Consider the following 9,467-nt stretch of genomic DNA (forward strand, 5'->3'; position numbering starts at 1 on the left):
TTACCGCCATAACTATGACAGGAAGAGGCCAGGTGCCCAGTTGCTGTCCCAGTTTTCCTGGACCTAATTAACTCAGTTTTTTCGATAAATGTTATTATCCGATGTTTATCTTTTTCCATGTACATGTTGTTTGGTTCTATGTTTATTATTGGTGAGTCACCCCCTCTTGGAGTAGTGATCAGTTGTTTATAGACCCAAACATGGTAAAATAGTTCACCAAAGAGAGGGCTTGGTGGCAGTTCTGTACGACAAAAAACGTGCACTTGTCATCCTACAGGTCGTCCACATGACAGCAGTTCTTGACGATTTAAGAATTAATAAAGAGTTGCATTGCAGGTTGAGAACTTGGACTCCACTTGCAGACTAACTGTGTTCTAGATGCAATGTAATACAAATACTCTGTGTTGCATGCCCAGCATGCTGACAGCACAGGTTTAAAAAAAAAAAAAAAAAAAAAAACAGAAAAAGGAAAAAGGAAAAAGAAAATAGAAAAAGAAAAGTAAAATAGTTTTGTGTTTCTGGCTGCGTGCACTCCCGTCTCCCGTCGCTCCTTTTCAACTCTTCCATCCCCCAACATCAACCCATGTCTGCTCTCATTGGCTGTACAGTAGCTTTTGGTCACTCCCATGTCGATTCCGACACGACCAGATATTAAACATGCTTGATGTCTCGCTGCCGTCTGCAAGGGCTCACCGAGAGCTCCGCAAGCAGTCGGATCACCCTGTGAGCAGTTCACACCACACACTCGTTGTTCACGGAAGCGAGCTATGTTTTTCCTCTGAATCTGGGGCTTTGCTCTGCAATCTCCAAAAACCTGCCCAAGTGTGGAAAACCAGGCCAGAATCAAGTATTCTGAACTTGGCATGACAGGACTTAAAGGATCTGCTGCTAACGTCTTCATGACAGATACCACAGCACACCTTCAGAGGTCTTGTGGAGTCCATGCCTCAACGGATCAGAGCTGTTTTAGTAGCATGAGGGGGAGCGACACAACATTCAGAAGGTAGTATTAATGTTATGGCTGATCATATGTACTGTATAAGAGGGAGAAACTATTCAGGACATGGAACTCAATAACTAAAGTATTACTAAAGTCTACCAATAACTAACTAATACAAAACTAACTAAATTACAGTGTTGGTCACTGTGCGGAAACACACACAAGCCTATACCTAAACTTAACCCTTGCTTACCTTATGGCTAAAATTAAGCATCTCTAACCCTATACCCTAACTTAAACATCTCTAACCTTATAACTCAAATTAACCGTCTCTAACCTGTGACTTCTCCGGTGAGAGCTACCACTTCCAGTTCCAGTGACGTCTTCACTTGTGCGCTGTTGCTGCTACTACTGCTGCTGCTGTTTTCTGTTGCTGCTATTGTTTCTGCTGGTATTGTTGCTGCTGGTGTTGTCGTTGCTGCTGCTAACCTTATACCTAAACTTAACCATCCACCTTGACTGGATTAAGATGAGATGGTGCACACAATTGAAATCTTAGTGTCTGGTGAGGGCTGCCACTTCCGGTTCCGGTGACGTATTTGTTGTGCGTTGCTTCCCTGAGAACTGTTGACTCAATACAGATGAGATTTCTCGTTCCAGTGATGTCTTCGCTTGTGCACTGTTGCTGCTGCTGTTGTTTTTGCTGCTGCTATTGTTGCTACTGGTACAGTAGCCGCTAGTGTTGTTATTGCTGCTGGTGGTGTTGTTGGTGCTGCTAACCTTATACCTTAACTGGTATTGTCGTTGCTGCTGCTAACCTTATACCTAAATGTAACCATCTCTGACCTTAATCCTTAACCTAATCATCTCGAACATTATACCTAAACATAACAATCCCTAAACTTATACCTAAACTTAGACTTATACCTAGACTTTTCCGATTCCGGTGAGAGCTACCACTTCCGGTTCCGGTGACGTCTTTGCGTGTGTGTTGCTGTTGTTGCTCCTGCTTTGGTTTTGCTGTTGTTGCTGCTGGTGTTGATGTTGCTGCTGTTGTTGTTTCTGAGGCTGCTGCTGCTATTTCTGTTCCTGTGGTTGTTTCTGTTATGATATTACAGTTAGAGGATCATAAGAAGGGTGTGTTTTCGGAGAGAGAGAGAGAGAGTCAAAAGGATCTCCCTCCCGAGGTCTGATTGAAAACTTGACCCGTAACTTAGGGACGCTAATTAAAGGACCGTGACTGGATTAAGATGAGATGGTGCATACAGCTGAAATTTCCGTTTTTGGTGACGGCTACCACTTCCGGTTCCGGTGACGTCTTTGTTGTGCTTTACTTCATTGAGATGTATTGAGTGTACTCAATACAGATGAGGAGATTTCTGGTTCTGGTGAGAGCTACCACTTCCGGTCCCGGTGACATCTTTGCTTGTGGGCTGTTGCTGCTGTTTTTGTTGCTGCTGTTGTCTGCTGCTGGTATTGTCACTGCTGGTGCTGTTGTTGGTGCCGCTAACCTTATACCCTAACTGGTGTTGTCGTTTCTGCTGCTAACCTTATACCTAAACTTAACCCTCGCTTAAGTTATACCTCAACCTAACATGTCCTTATACCTCGACTTAACCATCTCTAACCTGAGTGACCTTTCCGGTTCCGGTGAGCGCTACCACTTACGGTTCAGTTGACGTCTTTGCGTGTGCATTGCTGCTGTTGTTTTTAATGTTGTTTTGTTGCCACTGTGGTTGGAGTCACTTTTATTGTTGTTTTCATTTTCTTTGTTGATGCTTTTGTTGTTGCTATTGTTTCAGGGGCATTCTTTTGTAATGACCGGCTGACAACTACGTTCTCTCTTTCTTTTTTGTATTTCTTTGTAAAGCGCATTGTGTTGCCCTGGTATTAAATGCGCTCTATAAATAAAGTGTGACTTGACTTGACTTGTATTCCTCACTGTGAGGAAGAGACGGGGAATCATTATTTTTATGTATCAGGCAACACCAGGCTTGACTTAAACATTGCTTTCCTAACTTTGTAAAACAAAATGTAACAAATAATATATACAGGTACATCTCATAAAATTAGAATATCATGAAAAAGTTCAATATTTTGTCACTCATTTCAGAAAGTGAAAGCCATATATTATATAGATTCATTACACGTAGAGTGAAATATTTCAAGCCTTTATTTCTTGAAATTTTGATGATTGTGGCGATAATGATACGATTGATAATGAAAACCCAAAATTCAGTGTCTCAGAAAATTTGAATATTGTGAAAAAATTGGAAAGTTATGGTCAGCTAATGAATTCAAAACACCTGCAAAGGTTTCCTGAGCTTTGAAATGGTCTCTCGGTCTGGGTCAGTAGGCTACACAATCATGAGGAAGACTGCTGACTTGACAGATATCCAGAAGACAGTCATTGACACTCTCCATAAGGAGGGTAAGCCACAAAAGGTCAGTTTGGGGAGCTTCACAAGGAGTGGACTGAGGCTGGAGTCAGCGCATCAAGAGCCACTACGCAGACAAATCCTAGGCATGGGCTACAAATGTCGCATTCCTCGTGTCAAGCCACTCCTGAACCAGAGACAATGTCAGAAGCGTCTTACCTGGGCTGTGGGGAAAAGAACTGGACTGTTGCTCAGTGGTCCAAAGTCCTCTTTTCAGATGAAAGTACATTTTGCATGTCATTTGGAAATCAAGGTCCCAGAGTCTGGAGGAAAAGTGGAGAGGCACAGAATCCACATTGCTCGAAGTCCAGTGTGAAGTTTCCACAGTCAGTGATGATTTGGGCTGCCATGTCATCTGCTGGTGTTGGGCCACTGTTTTTTCTGAAGTCCACAATCAACACAGCAATCTACCAGGAAATTTTAGAGCACTTCATGCTCTCTTCTGCTGACAAGCTTTATGGAGATGCTGATTTCATTTTCCAGCAGGACTTGGCACCTGCCCACACTGCCAAAGGTACCAAAAGCTGGTTCAATGACCATGGTGTTACTGTGCTTGATTGGCCAGCAAACTCGCCTGATCTGAACACCATAGAGAATCTATGGAGTATTGTCAAGAGGAAGATGAGACACCAGACCCAACAATGCAGATGACCTGAAGGCTGCTATCAAAGCAATCTGGGCTTCCATTACACCTGAGCAGTGCCACAGGCTGATCGCCTCCATGCCACGCAGCATTGATGCAGTAATTCATGCAAAAGGAGGCCCAACCAAGTATTGAGTGCATAGAAATGAACATACTTTTCAGAGGCCTGACATTTCTGTTGAAAATATTCTTTTTTTATTGATCTTATGTAATATTAAAATTTTCTGAGACACTGACTTTTGGGGTTTCATTATCATTAGCCACAATCATCAAAATTTCAAGAAATAAAGGCTTGAAAAACATATTTCACTCTATGTGTAATAAATCTATATAATATATGGGTTTCACTTTCTGAAATGAGTGACAAAATATTGAAATTTTTCATGATATTAAATTTTTATGAGATGTACCTGTTTATATATAGAATTGTTGTTTATGATTAAAATAATAAAAAATCATGCACCAGCAACTTGGTCAAAAATCTTAAAAATAAACAGGAATCAAAATTCTTTGTAAACGTTCAGTGCAAATAGGAATTTAAATTCCAATATAGAATAATATAGCAGCTGATATTCATCATGCTACTTGCTTCTGAAAAAAACCCCGGCCCCCTTCTCACGGCCCAGTGGCAAATGCCCCGCAGACAGGCACTGGTCCGCGGTCTGGTGTTTGGGAACCTCTGCATTGAGGTAAATAGCAACCATGAATGTAAAAAAAACAAAGTTGCTTGATTTTTGTAACAAGCAACCTAAAACAACCCATGACTCTTTCAAGCAACTCTCCCTCTGCGTGCAGGCGGGGTTGTGGACTCCAGGGACGGATACACTGGCACGGCTTTATTGAGGAAACAGGTTATGTATTTTAACGCAACATCAAACTATATCCATACAAACTGTATTGTCTCCTCCTATTTATTGTTTGAAAATATTTCGATATACTGTAAAAAAAAAAACAGATTTGAATGGAATCGATCGGCGCCATTGTCACCGATACCCAATCGAGCTATTTCACTCAGTATCGGGCCGATATGCGATATCGGTATCAGATCGCTGCATCCCTAGGCAAGCGCCAATGAAAACTGTGATATAAACAAGAAAGTAGTAAAAAATTCAAGATTCAAAATTCTAAAGGTTATTTGTCACATACATATACAAAAGGATATTATAAAAGGTTAGTATAAATCAGATATACATTATACAGTGCATGTATGTATATGAACAAAAAATATATATATATTTATATATATATATACAATATAAAAATATTATAAATATTATGTATTTGTGTAATGAGGAGAGAAATACACATTGAAGGGTATGCATCTATGGATCTATGTAAAGAAAATACAGTATATGAATAGATGTAGAGGCATGCACTGGAGATGCAAAGGAGAAAGTAAGCAGTAAGTGGATAAGGAAAATAATCATTACATAGATGCCAACCTAACAGCAGTATTGAACCGCCCTGCCCTCATTTGGACTTTACTCGTGATGTGTTGCGGCAGAGCCAAAGTTATGGCAGTTACTTACATTGAAAATGAATGTAAACCATTTCAACCCATGGTCACTTTTGTATTGAATACCAAGAATCATGACCACTGTACCACCATGGCTAAAAATATTCCCTATATTCTATTCTACCCACCCCCCTCCTGCCCCCAATGCTGACCTGGCCTCCCCCAGTCTCCGCTACACCACAGTATTGTCTTTGTCTGTCTTTCCGATGGGCCAACGACCCAGTTAGCATGTCTATACCCGTCTATGGGCAGGAAGCCAGTAACTTATTAGCTGAGCCATATATGCTGCCCTACATTCTTACGTGGGTTAGTGCCCTGACGACCGCTCACTGCAGCGAAAGAACAACGGACCCTTTATTGTTCCAGCCTCATGCCGACCGCAAATTAGCAAAGCAGAAAAATGTTGACTCTTAAAGCAATACAGGGCAGGAATCAGTTGAAAATATGAGTGGAACTTGTATAAAGTGTGACGTGTCACGATAACCCCCCTCCCTCCCGCTCTCACAAGATGACAGCACAGTGGTACAGCAGGAGGAGGGCAGCCATAAATGGTGGTTTTTACGGCGAGTTTAGGGGGATGCTTTGGCGGAAAGTAAGTGTGAGTGTGCATCCCAAGCTTGAGCAATGTGGAGACAGGGACTGATACCGGCCGTCACAGATGTCCCACCCATTACCAATGTGACATTTTGCTCTGGGTGCAGCCATCAAATATTAAACGTAGTGTTCCCTACGACAGCAGATACAGTATATACAGTGAACCCCTGCTTTATGGAGCGGCGCTATCAGACCTAGTGATAAGCTTTGCACTACGCAAACACTAAGGAACCAGCGGGAAGGAGGTGTGGCACTTTCCCCATTTCATGTGCAATAGAGAGAGATCGGTTTTGAAAACTGTGAAAACAAGCTACGGGTCCTTACGTAAAATGCTATTAATCTGATGCATTACGGGATGTGTGTCGAGTCGCTGCAGGTATCGTATGATTAAGTTAATTCCTAACCCGGGTCATTTGGTCATCACATTGTTAATTATAGCTCATTTGTTTGGTCTGCAAGCGTCACAGAGACGTCTGCAGAGACACGTTGAGGGGAAATCTGATTATTCCCGTATTAGAATTGCATTAGCGCATACTTCTGAACTATAGAACACATTCCTGTCCTGTCCTTCACCACGACATAGGTCTACACCTGGAATTGGTCCCCGGGAGCAATCGAAGTGAGGGTTGCCCACTGCGCCTGGCTGCCCCCTAGAGGAGGGTGGGCTGGGATGGGAGAAACGCAGAATTTCTCCAGCCTCCACTCCCTGCATGCGTGTGGTTGTGTTTGTAGTCGTCACCACTCGCCGCATGCGTGTATATGTGTTTGTGGTCGTCACCACTCCCCGCATGCGTGTATGTGTGTTTGTAGTCGTCATCACTCGCTGCATGCATGTGTGTGTGTGTGTGTGTGTGCGTGCGTGCGTGCGTGCGTGTGTGTGTGTGGTCATTACCACTGCCTGCATGTGTGTGTGTGTGTGTTTAGTGAATTCACACTTGTGAGACAAATAAAATGATTCTTCTTCTTCTTCTTCTACTTTATTTTCACTTTCAGTTTTGTGCAGAAATGGTCTGCTTAACTTTTGCCATTTTATTGTAAAATAGCAAAATAATATATAATAAATACTGAAAATAGGTTAACTTTGTGATGCATGGGAAAAATGTACAGTCATGTATTTAATGCATTTTCCTGTGTTATGTATCAAAATGTGTGTATCGATTACTGTACAGCAGCTAGTGATTCAGTTTCCATTTTTTTACTTTTTGCTTTCAGTTGCTGGTAATAAAAAAAAAAACTTGTAACACAGCTCAGAGAAAATCACTGAATCCGAAACATTGATGACATTTCTTGAAAAAGAAAAAAAGAACATTAAATCTTTGTGTCACATCAAATTATATCCTTTGAATATATATACTGTATATATATATATATATATATATATATATTTATATTTATATTTATATATACACACAGTATATATATTTGCATATACTGTATGTATGAAAGTATGTATATGTATGGGACAAATAGACCTCTTGAATCCTGAATATATATATATATACATAATCCGACGGCTTTACAAAATTGAAGTTTTCACCAATCCGGTTCGTGTTAAAGTGTGGGATCCTGATATCTGATCGTAACCTGATAGTCACGCTTGTGAGGATATTAATGAGAACATCGCCCAGAAGATTCGACAGACTTTAGACAACACAGGAACGATTAAAATACGTTGAACTGAGCTTCCACTTCTGAACTACATTTAACCGGGGTTTGACCAAGGACCTATAGAGCGACTTTTCACAGCCAACCAAAGAATGTTCCATGGGACTTCATATTTTCATTGTCTTTTTACATTTCTTTTTTTCAATCGATGACACTCGTCTGAACTTTTAACAGTCACTGTCCCTTTCAGGCAAAAGACAAAAATTCACTTTATGCAAACCACAACAGCGGAAGAAGGATTTCACGATATTCAAGTCGACCCCACGCCACAATAGGCACAAACCGGGGACAAACCACATCAAACAAGAGCCAAAGTTGAATTTTCTGTTCTCAAAAGTAAAAACACATGGTCACACAAGCACACTTCTTGTTATTTTGTGTACTTTTTTTTTTTCATACATACTGTGTGGATATTTTCGGTAGGTTGTGTGTTACGGTCAAGATATCCCACTGAGTGGGTCCCTTTATCCCACAAGGGATCCATGTGGGTCCAATTTAAGCTGCCACATCCGGAGGCAGACAAAGAAAGCATATTATACATGCATAATTATCCCGCATATCACATGCTGCCCATCAGCACAGCTTAGTCTCCATGTGTCATCATCACTGTCATCACACAACGTTTTTATTAAAAGCTGTCGTGGAATGTTTGAATAATGATGTAAAATAAAATATACATATATATAAGATTGGAAAAAAAACCACATTTCACCAAGTGGAAGCAGGGCGAATGTAGAGATTGTATCGCATGTTATTGTCTCTGTGCGATTTCTGTGCAGTGACAGTACTGCCCTCAAAGTACCAGGGAAGGAATAAATGTTAGCATGGAAGTCGTGTCTCAGATCTACTTTAAGCAATATTTCTGCAAATTAAATTAAATCAGACAACTCCCTGTAATGTGAAGGCCTGCAAAATACTGCCAAATGCACTTAAAATCATCCCCCCCATATACCACTACATTGGCGAGCTGCTCAGAACTCCAGGGTAGGGCTTACTGTTGAGCTCAAAATGGAGGATAGTCCTTGCGTGAGTAAATGAGTGGGTGGTGAGTAAGCTTGCAAGATATCCAAAATGTTATATTGCGATGCAGTCCCGCCCAAATATCGTGATACACAATATTATCGGCGTTGTTAAGGGGGGTGGGGGCGGGGGCGAGGGTAAGAGAGTGACAGAGCATGCGGGTGGGCGTTCATGTAACGTGCGTGCGTAAAGGACCTCCCATTCACCACGCGAACAGGGATGGGCACCAAGCAAGCAGGGATGAGGAATTATATCCATAGAATTTAAAAAAATATTATTTGACCTATTTTTAAATTCTCAGCGTGAGAAATATGAGGTGTGGCGTGTGAGGTGTGAACTGACTGATAGGTGAGTCTCACAGCCAAAGCGTGAGACTTGGTAGCTCTGTATAACAATTATTAAAAAACATTTTTTAGAACATAATTTTAGTAATGCAAGTAATAACCTTGAGCCACAACTTAATCACTGGACCATCCACACCACGCGTGCCACCACATCCAAATCCTCCATCTGCTTCCTCGTTGTTGCTCACATATGTCCACCAGAGTTTCCATTAGAACAAAGTGGTGCAAGTCTACATGTCCTCTAAGATTTCAATGTCCCAGGCAAATGGGAGTGATTCTGGTCAAATATTATCTATGATTATTGAGA

Source organism: Zeus faber (genome assembly GCF_960531495.2).
Source record: "Zeus faber genome assembly, chromosome: 11".
In the NCBI taxonomy this organism is placed as follows: domain Eukaryota; kingdom Metazoa; phylum Chordata; class Actinopteri; order Zeiformes; family Zeidae; genus Zeus; species Zeus faber.